The following is a 15,805-nucleotide window of genomic DNA, read 5'->3' as shown; positions in this document are numbered from 1 at the left end:
ATACTGATGAGGTGCAATGGAAGCAGGATAGATGGAACCCTGAACACAAACATTCCATGCTGCAACCTTTTGTTGCAGTTTTTACTTGTAACCTAAATTGACCAGAACAGACATCGACAACCTAAGGCCCATGGGCTGCTTCTGGCCCATGAGCTTCCTGGAACTGGCCCACGGCCGTTCCGTGGATTGGCATGGGGATTCCATGCTCCCCCCCCACGGCGCCATTTTTTTTCTCGCCACAGGGACCGATTTGCGGGTTGGAAGAGCGCCAATGGAGGAGCACCCATGCGCATGCGCACACGCTATTTCCGGTGCTCTTCTGACCCAGAAGAGCATCGGAAATAACTTGAGCACATGCACGCTCTGGCCCACTGAGAGGTCTACCGGGGAATGGATCTGACTGGGCTCGAAAAAATGTTGCCAACCCCTAGACCAGACCCTTCTATTAAAAGTTGCTCTCTTTATAGAGTGAAAAGTAAAGAAAGGTTATGAGTGAGCATATACCATAGGACTTACCACGCTCATACAATCTCTTTGTTGTTGTTGTTTAGTCGTTTAGTCATATCTGACTCTTCGTGACCCCATGGACCAGAGCACGCCAGGCACTCCTGTCTTCCACTGCCTCCCGCAGTTTGGTCAAACTCATGTTCGTAGCTTCAGACCAGCTTAAAGTTAATAGAACTTTCCACAGCTGAACCCAAGCAACTCAATATTCAGAGGCAAAATGGCTCCCAGTAAGCTGATACCTATTGATAGTCTCCCCCCCCCCCAAAGTATGGATCTGGCTGGTCTCCTTTTACAGCTGGCGGTCCACAGCACTTCTTGTGACAGTGAATTCCACAAACAATAACATTGTGTGCAGAAACGCATTGCTTCCAATTGAAGCAACGTGCAATACTTGGCTACGCCATTAGGTGGAGATACATTCACAGGCCTTTAACCAGCCTGCAAAATGCATCATGTCCTCCAAAAATTACTCAAAAAACAAAATGAAAAACATTTAGCTCTCTCCTCCTCCTCCACCACCACCAATTGGCAGATAATGTAATAGCTTTGCTTTCCCCTGAAGCTGTTATTTTGCATACCGAAACAATGTGGTTGAATGTATAAAAGTTTCACAACAAAATCAAAAGGCCTTGATTAACAGAGAGGAAATTTTACGGCGGCTGAAACGTAAAAGGTAGGCAGGTAGGGAAGAGGTTAGGAAATTTAAATGTGATTAAAATCATATATACGAAACTGTCCAACTTTTTATTGAGTGACATGCATGAACACAGTAAAATGTAAGTAGAGTTGTATGCTCTGGATCGAAAGCTGCAGGACTTAAAATGTGGAGGCATCCCTTTCCGTTTCCACAAACTCGACATTTCTGAGTATGAACGAAAGGTCAATGCTCACCCACCTTCAAAAGAAGGCTTCTCGCAGGGCTATTGTTAAGGCAACTGCTTTGCACCAATCTCTAGCTGTTAGATTTTTTTAGGATCACATTGCAAAAGCAAAAAAGCATTTCTACATCCTTTCCCATGGCTTGCAAAGAACAAGCATCCATTATGCTTAACGAATCTCACCCATGAATCTCACCTATGCATAAATAGACTGAAAGCTATTCCGCTTTCTGCAAACAGCAAAGCAACTAGCAGTTGGTCAGGGTGTGTTTTTGGAGCTGTTGCTGCATTCTGCACAGGCAGCTGCAGAGGGACAGCGAGGAGAAGCAAGCACCCCTCTCCCACCAGGCCTTGCCCTCAGTCATCTCTCCCAGTTCTTGGACCCTTATATTTCCTCGAAGAAAATACCATTTTACGTACTCGAAGTGTTTTTCTTTTTTTGGATCAAGAACCTGTAGCCCAGTGTTTCCCAACCTTGTGCCTCCAGCTGTTTTCGGACTACAATTCCCATCATTCCTGACCACTGGTCTTGCTAGCTAGGGATGATGGGAGTTGTAGTCCCAAAACATCTGCAGGCACAAGGTTGGGAAACACTGCTGTAGCCCCCTAGACATTGTTGGACTCCAGTTCCCAACAGCCTCAACCAGCATGGCCAATGTTCAGTGATGATGAGAGCTGTAGTCCAACAACTGATAGAAGGCAGCAGGTTCCACAACCTTGATCTGTTCATGCAAACAGAGATCCTCTAGAACTTATTTCCTGGTCATATCCACACCATTCAGAGGGTATGCACTTTGAATTGTGCTTGGAAACGTACTGGGAGCCAGTGAAGATCCTTTAGGACCAGTGTTGTATGGTCCCGGCAGCTGCTCCCAGTCGCCAATCTAGCAGCTGGATTCTGGATTGATTGCAGTTTTTGAGTCACCTTCAAAGGTAGCGCCACGTAGAATGTGCTGCATTAGTCCAATCAGGAGAAAACCAGAACATGTACCACCCTGGTGAGACAGTGGGCGGGAAGGCAAGGTCTCCTGGCTTCTTCTCACTCCAAGCCTGTATTCCTGGCCTCCTTTGCAAAAAGTAGTTGTGTTTTCTAAAGAAATACATCCATGCTGTGCCTGTTTAATTTGAGCCTCAAGGAGACGATTGTTTATGGGGTCTCTTTTGTCTGAAAGGTCTTTTCCTTATTGTGATTTCAATCTGGATGGTTAATATTTAAAACATTTTAAAAAAAAGAAATTATATCATCGGCCTATGTTAATAAGACTCATTTCAGGGGGAAATGTGCATAAGATACGAGTATTAATGTAAAAAATTCTCTTTCAGAAATCGAACATGCGAGACACAACCCACCCACCAAGAAATGTTATTTACTTTTCCTGGATCTCCCTTTTTGCTCTCCCTGTTGCCATCATGAGCCTTATATGAAGGGTTAAAAATGTATTGATTCAGCAAACAAGTGCCTCTCCTGTCAGGTTTTATTTTCATCCATGAGATTTCCTGGAAGGAACCTCTTGAATTAGGGCACAGATGTTCTAGTTAGACACTTGTGTTAATGCAATGATTGATCCTGCCTCAGAGAGAGAGAGAGAGAGAGAGAGAGAGAGAGAGAGAGAGAGAGAGAGCAATGTAACAAGTGTTAAATGAATTTCCCCAATGTGTGGCTTAACAAGTTCCTGCTTCTGGTTAAACAATGCTTGACAGAGACTGGACGTTTTCGTATGCCCCCCAGAAACACAAAGATTCCAATACAAATGTCTCATTTTATCAGCAGAAAGAATATTATCCCTAGCTTGCTTCGGGGTCTGAAGCTTGCAGAAGCTTTAAAGATTACCACTGGGGAGGATTTCCATGCCCCCACCCCTCAGAAAAAAAACAACCCATCAGCTATAGCTCCTTTAATCTCTGCAGTACTAGTCCAGAGGGAATGTCTCGGGATTTCAGGTGTGAGGTCACATTGGAAACTCAATTTAAATTACATTGACTTGGTTGTCTTACTGTGTTCAATGGGGTTTAGGTTTAGGCCGCAAAACCCTCAAGCTAAATTCCCACATGGCTGTTGTTGTTGTTGTTGCTTTAAAAAAACACCTTTCAGTGCACATTCTGAAAGGAGAAATCACATTTTAAAAATTGGGCACAGATGCTACTCATGGATGACAGCCAATATATAAAGTGCCAGGCATGTTCTGGTTCAGGCATGCCAACTCCTAGGGGCTGAGGCAGTTTCGGTCCCCCTCAAGTATTTTGTTTTTGTTTTTGAGAGGGCTGAGCCGTGCCGATATTCAGTGAGCATTCGACTCCACCCCCTGGACCTTCACAGCATGCGCACATGATGTCATGACGTCATGCGGTGTCACACACAAGCTCCCTCAAACCTCTTTAAGAAGATGGTGTCTCTGTTCTGGTTGCAGATTATTATGTCTGCAACTTACCACAATGTTTCTGGGTGCTTCCAGACAGGTGTTTAGCGTGGGATGTGTGCTCCTCATGGATGCAATTTTTTTCACAAGTGCGGACATGGTGTTGTTGGCATTAACATCCCCCCCCATTTAATCCAGATTTATCCTTTCCAAAGGAAACCCAGCATGTTTAGGGGACAAAAACTAACCCAACCTGCTGCTAGTTACCTATTTGCAATATCTAAATTACCTGCACTGTTAAGCCCTCACCCAGGAAGCACAGTAGTTACTGTGGTCCCAAGTGACTTTCTTTTCACTGGATGTAATCAAGTCCATAAGGACCCAGGTGGCGCTGTGGGCTAAACCACTGAGCCTAGGGCTTGCTGATCAGAAGGTCGGCGGTCCGAATCCCCGTTGCTTGGTCCCAGCTCCTGCCAACCTAGCAGTTCGAAAGCACATCAAAATGCAAGTAGATAAATAGGAACCGCTATAGAGGGAAGGTAAACGGCGTTTCCGTGTGCTGCTCTGGTTTGCCAGAAGCGGCTTTGTCATGCTGGCCACATGACCTAGAAGCTATACGCCGGCTCCCTCAGCCAATAATGCGAGATGAGCGCGCAACCCCAGAGTCGGTCACGACTGGACCTAATGGTCAGGGGTCCCTTTACCTTTACTAATCAAGTCCATAGGATTTTGAAAGAAAATTAAGGCATTCTTGTTAAAGATCCTAAAAATGGAGGGAAATGACTGATTCACACCACTTTATTGGGGGGTGGGGGAACCAGGATCTTTTTGTAAAATGGACGTACATCATTCACAATTTTATTTCCAGCCAGCTTTGATCTTCCATTGCCTACAGAAAAGTTTACATAAAGGAGGGCCCCCTTGCAGAAGCGAGGTTTCGCCCCCCCCCCCCGCAAGGACATCTTATAAAAGTACATATCCAAAGAGAACAAATTGAAATCAAGCAGGTGTAGGAAAGTCATTTGTAACTCTGGTGTCACAGTTTTAGAGGTTATAGCATATAATACAGCAAGCACACATACAATACACATGAGAAACATAAATATTTATACATGTCGTGTGGGTTACATGACTAGGTACAACTTCAATACTGAGTAAATCAGTGTTCAGTATGCATCAGAGGCTAGAACCTTAATCCTAAATATATAATCCCATTTTTCTCAGCGGTGCTTCATTCCAAGTAACAAGTGCTTTTGGGACCAGAGTGAAAGTGCACTCTTAGACACCATTACTCCAGCGTCTCTATATTACAAGAAGGTAGATCCTGCATAATGGTTAAGGGAAACTACAAGCCGTTCAGCTATGGCAGTTCCCAAACTGTGGTCTGTGGTCTGTGAGCTTCACTCACGTGGTCCAAAGGGTATCTGTGGATTTGTGGTTGAAGGCAGGAGACGGCACATCTGTTGCATTTAATTTATTGGTTTTTGATTGTATTTGTATTGTTTCTTTCCTATATTGCATTTCATTCCATGGAATGCAAATTGTAACGAAATAAAAAATTGATAAGAAATAAAGGAAGCTATAAAAATACAATTAAAAATCACACGGCATCTAGTAGAGCTCATTGCAAGTGCTATAACAAGTAGAAAGATTACCAAGTGGCTCACCAAGACCCTTTGCAATTTCCAAGTTGTTCCAAGTTTCCAAGTTGTGCTTGAGTCCCACTGGGCCGGCATTTTCTTCCAAGTTGTGCTTGGAAGAAAAAAAACAACCGTAGGGGAACAACTGGGCTATGCTATAAGCCAGGTAAAGGTAAGTCCAGTCAAAGGTGAGCATGGAATGTGGCACCTTGTTTTGCTATGGAATAACTGCCAGCAATGTGTGATGAAATTATGTCTGATCAGATTATGTTTGGATTCTTTAAACTAGGCATCCCCAACCTTCGGCCCTCCAGATGTTTTGGACTACATTTCCCATCTTCCCCGACCACTGGTCCTGTTAGCTAGGGATCATGGGAGTTGTAGGCGAAAACATCTGGAGGGCCGCAGTTTGGGGATGCCTGCTTTAAACTGATGGCATGGGAGGGAGAAGTTGACTCTGTGTTTCCTTTCAAGCACGTTTCTTACTTGTTTAAGGTGCATGTCAAAAACCATGACCAAGACCCATTAAGACGCATCAGAAAGTTACTCCAGCTCCCTTCATAACGCCTTCTCAGCATTAAGATTTCAAACGATGCCCATTCAGTTTGCCAAGAGGGGCCACTGCCGCCACTGTAAGGTTTCATCACATCAGCAATTATGTATATATGAATCACAGTCCTCAGGAAATTATGCTATTCAGTTACATTGCTCCACCAGTGCTGTGCTTGGAAGGAAATTTATATCTGAAGTGTATGCCGATTTTTGTGCGTGATCCATCTAGAGCAGAACCGCTACCGGTATTTCACAACCAAGAGAAATGGAGAGTTTAGAAAATAATAATGCAGCGCTAAAGCAAAAAGGAGAAAGCCTGAAGGAACAAACGCCACAAATTGACAAGAAATCCATTTGTATTAATATGTATTGCTAAAGCCCCCCTGAAGGAAATTACTTGAGTTTTATTGTTGTTTTGTGACTTTGTAATGACTCGTTGATTAAACAATCAATCATCTGATGGCAACGATAAAGAAGCTGTTTGCTATTCTATAGTCTGGGAGTTATATATAACCTTTAGACTAACGTCTTGATTCATGTATGCAAGTCCTGATGAATCAAATAGCTGCATGTCCCTGTGGACGTTTGCTTCTGAATGGAGACCAAAGCCAGCACATTGCACACAGTATTATGGACCTCAACATCTCTCTTCAATAGCCCATTTCCAAGGTGGGGCTGGACTTGTATCCTACCATGAGGCCAAAATCAATTATCTCCAGGTTATTACTTAGTATGTCCCCCTACATAACAACCAAAACAACAGAAAGCCTGATCTACATTTGCACTGTACATTTAATCGCCTCTCATTTTGGGCTATTGTGCAACCAAACGCAGCTTGACATGGGGAGATCATCATGTTTCTCCTTCCAGTGTGAGGAGGTGGGCTTAATGAACAGGAATGGAACAACCTCAACTATTCTGGGATTCTCGATGGGGTGTAAGTTGTTTTCCCTGCCTTTTCATGCTTTGCAAGCTATTACTGCGCAGGTGGCATTTTATATGCCGGCATATCGTAGATCCGTACGAAAAGCTCCCCCTCTGAAGTGGCCAGAACTGCTGGAAATGATCAGCTAGAGGTTTAAGACTATAACCCAACAGGACTCTTTTATGAGCGGTTCACATTATAATGTGTTAAGAGTAGGAAGGAACTGAGATAGCCAGACCACGTTGCCCAGAGGACAGCTACGGCCTGTTTGTCCATTGATTATCCAGTTCCTAAAACCAGTTTGCCCCAATGCCAAAGGCTTGAGTGGAGGGGTGAAATGCATTAAGGCAGGAGCCTTGCTTACGATCGCTTCTATCCAGAGTGCAGTTGCAGGGTCTTTCCCACTACAACTCCTGCTCTGCGGCACCAGAGTCCCACTGGGCCGGCATTCATACCAGTTCACTTGCACTGACCCTTAGGAAGTGTGAAAAGTTCTTGCTAAGGGCATTTGAATGTGTTGCTTAAAGACTGTTGTTGTTGACATCCATCATGTCTCAAGAAACAATGGAGTGCGCCTCCAGGGGTGAAGTCAAACTGCTGCGTTAGCAGCACTGAACTGACCTCCCTGGGGTGCAAGCCTGGGCAGTGTGTATGGAAGTCCTGGGCTGCCCAGATGATAAGACCCTCTTCTCAGCCTTGCTGATGTGGTCCAAAGGAAAGCTGAGCAATATGTTTGGCACCAATGTGGCTGCAGGAGTTGCTGGAAGGAAGCGTACAACGCGCCACCCAGCTGTCTTAAGGACTCTACTCCAGATTTGTGTAGGGTTTGCTTCTTAGCCTTCTTCTGTTTCCTGCTTGGCAGGGGGTTGGACTGGAAGGCCCTTGTGGTCTCTTCCAACTCTATGATTCTACTGGGGGCCCTATATTGGGTGGGGAGGATAGAATACAGCTATGGATAGAGATAGATGGATCTGTCAATTTTGGTTTCTCTCAGTTTCACATATTATTTTCCTAATCTTAAGTTCAGTTCTCCACGTTTCCACATCAGTTTGTGATTATTATTTCTTAGCCTTCATGAAAACTCACCAGCATTTTAGTGTCGATTTCTCCTACTATACACAATCAAGTTTGCTTAATAGGCACAATTTTGCAAAGCACTTCTCCCTAATACAGTGCATTTTCGTATGCTGCGTTGACTGATATACGATTTTTTAATTTATACGGTAGTATGTGCATTTATTTAATTTTTAAAAACAGATTAGTTGGCTGGAGAACTGCAGAGAAGTGTGAATTAGAAGGTTCATCCTTGAACTGAATCGAGCTTCCCTCCCACCCCTAGCTACTTCCACTACTAATTGATGATCATAGATATGCTGCCACCAGTGTGTTTGCTAGGTGTTGCGCTGAAATGATACTGGACCAGCCGGAGGCTTACAGCAGGGTCAGCAAACTTTTTCAGCAGGAAGCCGGTCCACTGTCCCTCAGACCTTGTGGGGGCCCGAACTATTTTTTGAAGGGGGGGGGATGAACCAATTCTTATGCCCCACAAATAACCCAGCGATGCATTTTAAATAAAAAAAACCCCACATTCTACTAATGTAAAAACACACTGATTCCCAGACCGTCTGCAGGCCGGATTCAGAAGGCGATTGGGCTGGATCCGGCCCCCGGGCCTTAGTCTGCCTACCCGTGGCTTAGTCTGAACTATGCAGGCGAGACAGGAGAGGTCAGGGGCCGAAAAGGAAGCTGTGAGGTGGGTTACAAATCAGATAGCAGTGAAGAAGAAGAAGAAAACAGGGTTAAGAAGCATGAAATGGCAGGTAGCAGCGTTTAAACATCCCTACAGGAGCGGAGGATAAAACTCTTCACTGAGGTGCAGAAAGAGACCAGGTGTTACCTATCTTGCCCCTTTGCCCTGCAATGTGCCTGAAGCCAGATGCAGATCACAAAAGCAAAGGAACTGGTTCCCCACCCCCCACCCCCAGCGAAATGTGTATGAATCTTTAGGTAATACATGGTGTTGCCATGGATACACATTCCTCTGATCAGACCATATAGTTACGCACCCCCTTTACATGCAGCATGAAGCACAATATAAAAAGCACAGGCCTAACAATGCCGGTTGAGATTACAGATCTGCAATCTAAAAAATAAAAATAAAAATATAATATCTGTGGTGGCATGCCGAGTCTTGGGGCTCTTTCTGCAGCACTTTGAAGCAGGCAGTCATTTCGTTCTGCCCAAGCACAGAACCCATACTTTAGCTGCAGCAAAGTGGTAGATCATCTGCTTTGTTTGCAGGAGGTCAAAGGCTCAACCCCTTGCATGGCATCTCCAAATAAGAGATGGGAGAGAGCCCTGCCTGAAACCTTGGGAGAGCGGTTGCTGGAGAAAGGATGGATAATACTAAGCCAAATGCGCCACTGGCCTGACTCTGCATAAGGCATTTCTATAAAGGTAAAGGTAAAGGGACCCCTGACCATTAGGTCCAGTCGTGACCGACTCTGGGGTTGCGCGCTCATCTTGCGTTATTGGCCGAGGGAGCCAGCGTACAGCTTCCAGGTCATGTGGCCAGCATGACAAAGCCGCTTCTGGTGAACCAGAGCAGCACACGGAAACACCATTTACCTTCCCGCTTGGAGCGGTACCTATTTATCTACTTACACTTTGACGTGCTTTCAAACTGCTAGGTTGGCAGGAGCTGGGACCGAGCAACGGGAGCTCACCCCGTCACAGGGATTCGAACCGCCGACCGTCTGATCGGCAAGCCCTAGGCTCTGTGGTTTAACCCACAGCGCCACCTGGGTCCCAAGGCATTTCTTTACCTCTATGTATAACCCTATGCTTTCCAGAAGGCAAGTCTGGAATGAAGAGAAAGGAGGTGCACTGGCTCAAGGTGAGAAGAGGCAACTGAGAAAGCCAAGCAAAAGCTCAGAATAGGTATGGTTAGTCAGCAAGAAAGAGGACTGCTGTCCTGAGATGATCAATGTTTTAGCTTGTTCAACACATTAAGGTGAAAGCTGCAGGGCAGCCTGGGCATCTTTCACTGGGAGGGGCCATATAGCTCAGTAGTAGAGAACCTGCAGAATGACCCTGGTTCAAACCTTCCCATCTCTCTCTCTGTGGGTTTTTTTTTCCAATGGATCAGGTAAACAGATGGGTCTGAGATCTGCTACCACTCAGAATAGACCATCCTGGACCAGATGGTCAAATAGTCCGGACTGGCACAGCTTCCTAAGCTCAGCTGGCGTGCCCTGGGAAAGCAGGAAGAAACCCATTCATCTCCATCTTTTCCTCTCACCTCCCTCTCCCTCCAGATCATGAACATTGTACAGTGGTGCCTCGCTAGACGAAATGAATTCGTTCCACGGGTCTTTTATTATAGGCAAAAATTCGTCTAGCGAATCCCATAGGAATGCATTGAATTTTTTTTTTAAAAAAATGCCCATAGGAATGCATTAATTGAATTTCAATGCATTCCTATGGGAAACCGCGATTCGCTAGACGAATTTTTCATAAAACGCATTCGTCTAGCGAGGCAAGCTCCGCTCGGAAAATCCTTTCGTTAAGCGGAAATTTCGTTAAGTAGGGCATTCGTTAAGCGAGGCACCACTGTACACAGAAAAGTTTGCAAAAGCTTTCCAGGGAGAAGGGAGGGTTTTTAACTAATGCCATGGCCAAGGATAGGAAGTGTGTTGCTGCAATAAAACTCTCATCAGCTTCCTTCAGCAGGGCCAATGTTGGAAATTATATTCCAATGGCATCTAGAGGGGGCCCACGTTGCCTACCTTTGTAATAGCCAATAAGACCCAGTCACAGCTTCCCCCCACTAAAGCTATTCTGAAAGCCTGCTGAACTTTTGGGGTTTTTTGCCACAGCTTACCACAACAGAGCATATGGTACACTTGTTTACGGTGCACCAGAGGCATTGCCAAACTATATATTCCGGCGTATAAGACAACTGGGCGTATAAGACGACCCCCCGACTTTTCCAGTTAAAATATAGAGTTTGGGATATACTTGCCGTATAAGAAATACGACCCGGCGTATAAGACGACACCTGACTTTTGAGAAGATTTCCCTGTGTTAAAAAGTAGTCTTATATGCAGGAATATACAGTATCTCTGCTGCACTTAACTTCACCCTGCAGATAGCTCTGCAGAAGAGGGCTTTGGCTGGCAGCTGGGAGGAATGATGCGGCTAAGGTTAATCACTTTTAAATCCTATTGGTTTTAGTTGAAGAGAGGTAAACTTGCTTACACTGAAATCACTTTATTTTAAAGCAGTCATTTGCAAATGAATAAACTGAAATTATTATCTGGGGACACATAAGAAGCCAGGTGTTCAGCAGGACACTGGGAGGTGTCACACAAATCTTCTTTTATTTTCAAACTTTGAAAGAGGAAAAGAGAGAAAAGTAACCTGGAACCAAGCAAATGTTTTATTCCAATGCGTCTCTTTCAGGCTTATCTGGATGCATTGACCACTAAGTTATCTTTATAGTCTAGAACAGGCATGTCCAACAGGTAGATCGTGATCTACCAGTAGATCACTGGAAGTCTGCGGCAGATCACTGGTAGATCATTGGCTCCCCCAAAGGAGTTGAACAACTGTGGCTCCCCTTTAAAAAGCTCAACATTTTACCTCCTCCCTGAAAAAGACTCAGCAACCTTGACCTGACCCCCCCCCCCAAATGGGCCTTCCTCCTTTCTAAAAAAAAAGCTCAACAACTTTGACCTGAACATCCCAAAAGGGGGTAGATCACTGCCAGTTTTTAACTCTGTGAGTAGATCGCAGTCTCTTGGGAGTTGGCCACCCCTGGTCTAGAAAACAAATTTGTTGAGAACAAGCTAAAATCAGCTAGCAGTTTTCAGATGTTTAAAAGGATCTTAGAAAAGGAGGTGGAAATCAGCTGCTCACTTCTCCACCAAGGATAGGGCAAGAACCACTGGTTTTCAACTACAAGAAGAGGGATTCTCACCCAACAATTAGAGGTTCCATTAGATCCAGGAATGCTTAACTTCTTCCAAGGTGCCCTGGTAAAAGCTGCAGGATTCCTTTCTTTCAGGTTTCCAAGAAAAAGTTGGCCAAGAATCTGATAGAGATGCTTTATAAATATATTCTTAAATAGACTATAAATATATAGAATGAATACATTTACCTTAAATACATTCTATGCAGAATATAAATATGTAAAATGAATATATTCATGTCCTCTTTGACAACATATTGGATGAGAAGATCCATGGGGTCTGTTAACACTCTATAATCTGAAAATTATATAAAGGTTTAGTTTAAACTTTAACAGGTGGCCAGCTGCAATTTAGAGGAGTGGGTTCCTGTATCAGTGGAACTGATGGGGACACCTGGGCAGTGTCTGCCACCTGTTGCATCTCTCTGGTCCAAAACTGAGAAAAGATGCACCTGCCCATTTCCCCCTCTTATATACAGAACGGTTGGCTAAAGATGCAAGAGCCTTGCTGTCTAGTGCATATGTCACCCTTTCAGTCCTAAATCAAAGACGTGCATACCTTTCATCATTCCCACCACATAAGAACAAGAGCTTTGCACAATGACCCTGCCTACACCAACAAACTCGAAACAAAACCCAGTGAGATGCAACCCAATATTGCACAATGAATGGGAAGATGGCTTGTCCACCACTCCCTATCTTCTAGAGAAGCAAGCCCACTATTACTGGTACTGATCTTCTAATTCAGGAACCTGCAGAAAACCCCAGAGTTCCCTGGAATACCATTTGGAAAACACTGCCCTAAAGGAATCATAAAGGTAAAGGTAAAGGGACCCCTGACCATTAGGTCCAGTCGCGGACGACTCTGGGGTTGCGGCGCTCATCTCGCATTATTGGCCGAGGGAGCCGGCGTATAGCTTCCAGTCATGTGGCCAGCATGACAAAGCCGCTTCTGGCAAACCAGAGCAGCACACGGAAACGCCGTTTACCTTCCCGCTGTAGCGGTTCCTATTTATCTACTTGCATTTTGACATGCTTTCGAACTGCTAGGTTGGCAGGAGCTGGGACCGAGCAACGGGAGCTCACCCCGCCACAGGGATTCGAACCGCCGACCTTCTGATCAGGAAGTCCTAGACTCAGTGGTTTAACCACAGCGCCACCTGGGTCCTAAGGAATCATAGATAGGACTAATACATCACTAAGGATTCTTCTTTCTCGTTAAGATCCTTTAAATTCTCAATGGAGAATGGATGGGGGCTGGAGGCAGGGCAATTTCATTAGGTGACCACCTAAACAAACACTTAAAGCTGGCCTCCTTTTCCTGATACTTCCGAAAAGATGTGAACACATACTCTTTCCTCTTTGGATGCTACTATTTTGGGGTGGGATTCAATCACATATGGGGAAATTCAGGTTGTGCCATTAAAGCTGATTGGCGATGGTTGTGCAACAAACCCACTCTCCCCGAAGAGCAGCCTTTTTTGCAATAAGGAAAGGGTAGGATATTACATATTATTATTTTGATGCAACTGCATCTATGCCCTCCCTGCAAACAAACCAGAAAGAATGCTGAACAAAACAGCCAACGTTATCTGATCTCCTTGCAAACAAATCTCAGTTAGCAGGTCACCTGGAAGCGCCCTTATAGTGAAAAGCAGTGGAGTGGCAAGGTGCTATTAAATGAAACAAGGGTGCTATTCTCTCCACACAGCTAGGTGATGCTAGAGATCTAAAAGTACTGAATGTTCTCTGGGCAAACTTTTCTTGGCCATTATATGTTTCCCAGAGGGAGGACTCTATTGGGAGCAATGCAGCTGTGGGGTCCAAGTGAAATAAGTTGTGATATATACAAGTGATAGCCACAAAGGAATCCATCACAGCAGGAAATGGGTGGGCTGTGAAACCACTATCTTTAGTTCCCCAAGCAATTATAAATGCCACCAGCACAAAAGAGCTTTGTGGGCATTTTGGGAATATTTGGCAGATAAACTCTATATGGCTATGCCATGAACACTGAGTGCTAGTACTTGATCTCTCCAGATTGGAGATCAAAATAATATTGTCGTTAAGAAATTGTGTGGGAGAAGAAGCTCCTAGGTTCCCGGTACTTCAACTGCCAGAGATTAACAACAGATTAAAATGCTTTGAACCTGGTTCACTTGAAAACTTTCAATGGAAGTCTTCTGAGTACAGAATCACAGAAATGACCACAGTCTAGTGAGATCCCCCCCAACCAGGTGTGGTTTACAGAATGGACAAACACCATTGGCATTACTGTGTTGCACAACAGGTACCGGTACCTACAAGGATGCATGAAGTGAAATGTGCCCAAACTGGCCAACTGAACATGCCACCTAGAGCTCACTGTTTTTCAAAAGGGCTACAGTGCTTTACAGAGTTGTATAGGAGATCAGCATTTACCACGCATAAGCACCTGATTAAAATATCAGCAGGTTATTTAGGCGAACGATTAAACTGGCCTCCTTTTCTGACCTCCGAGCCTAGCAGCTCTTCCATCCATCCTGGCTTGCCAGAGCCTCTTTCCCCCTTCTGACTGAGAAGCAAGCCAGATGTACTTGCAAGGCTCCATCGCTCCCAGCTCCGCTGTGCGCCTCTCACTGAATTCCGCCTTCCCCTCGGACAGGGGTCATCTAAGCTGTTGCATTCATCCCTGAACCAACACTCCATCTTTCTGTTGCTGCCAGTATACTCCACATGCCACAACACGAGGTCTTCCATCTTTCTCGCCTTCTGGGTAGCCGAACCAGGCCATTTGATTGTTGTGTGCAACATAAAACGAAATGTGCAAATTTCTGAGTAGGAGAGCATAGCTGTATTTTAGTAGTCAGGCTAATGGTGGAGCAAAACTCCTCCTCTCTCTCTCTCTCTCTCTCTCTCTCTCTCTCTCTCTCTCTCTGCAAATACACTCCTGTGTTACCCACTTCATACTAAAGCACTAAAGCCACTCTGACGCAATGTTGTGGCCACAACATTAAGCAATCATCTAATAAAAAGAAAGCGCCTTTATCAGCACCTAGCAGCCACAAGGTGATTTTTCATCTTAATGTAATGTGCTGAGCTCCCATTTAATCCTCACTGGCATATTCTACACGGCTGCCACAAAGCCTTAGTTAATATTTGCTTCCCTTAATAAAGAAGCTCTAAGAATACACATCCTCCGAGACCAAAAGAGATAATAGAAGTATTTCCACCGCATGATGCACCGAATGTGATAAGATATTGTGGACTAGATGGAGGAGAAACCCCTCTGCTTTGCCTGTTTGCAAGAGGAAGCTGCAGTATTGCAGCTGTAAGGAATACTCCTGCAGCTTCTTAAGACTTCCAACAACAAGCTAAGCCAAGCCCCTTAGAGACAACCTGGACATGAGGTATGGGTGGAGAAGAGGGAGTGGTGGCTGGGGCAACTGGGCTTGTTGGAAGGTTGGCTTGGGGCTTAAGGACAGAGCTCTGGTGGGGAACCTGGTGCCCTCCAGATGTGGCTGCACTACAATTCCCATCACCCTGTTTGGCTGCACTACAATTCCCAACAGCACCAGGTTTCTTACCCCTGTGGCAGAACAACACTTTCTGCCAAAGGAGTTTAATCAAACCACATTGTTTCTTAGCCTCCAAAATGTCCTTCTAATTTACATTTTCAACAAGAACAGGGAGAGTTTTACAGGTAAGGCTAAAGTCACAACCCAGCCTTTCTTAAGCTGCTTATCTACCGTATATCTTGCTATCCACCCAGAAGAGAAAATGGTGGGGAGGACTTCGTAACGTGAACGAGTGCCTGAATGAAGACATTTATGGGTCTTTCCATTTCTACTACGGCACGCAGGATCTGACTTCAAAAGCTTTCTGTTTTTGTTTTTTGGTGTGTTTTTTTTAAAAAAAGGTCCTCCAAAATGGGTTATGGTTATTTATTATTTCTCATGTTATATTTAAGAGACAATACACACACGCCTGGGAAG

The sequence above is a fragment of the Zootoca vivipara genome, chromosome 2 (assembly GCF_965207765.1).
Source record: "Zootoca vivipara chromosome 2, rZooViv2.hap1.1, whole genome shotgun sequence".
In the NCBI taxonomy this organism is placed as follows: Eukaryota; Metazoa; Chordata; class Lepidosauria; order Squamata; family Lacertidae; genus Zootoca; species Zootoca vivipara.
This window is presented reverse-complemented; position numbering follows the sequence as displayed.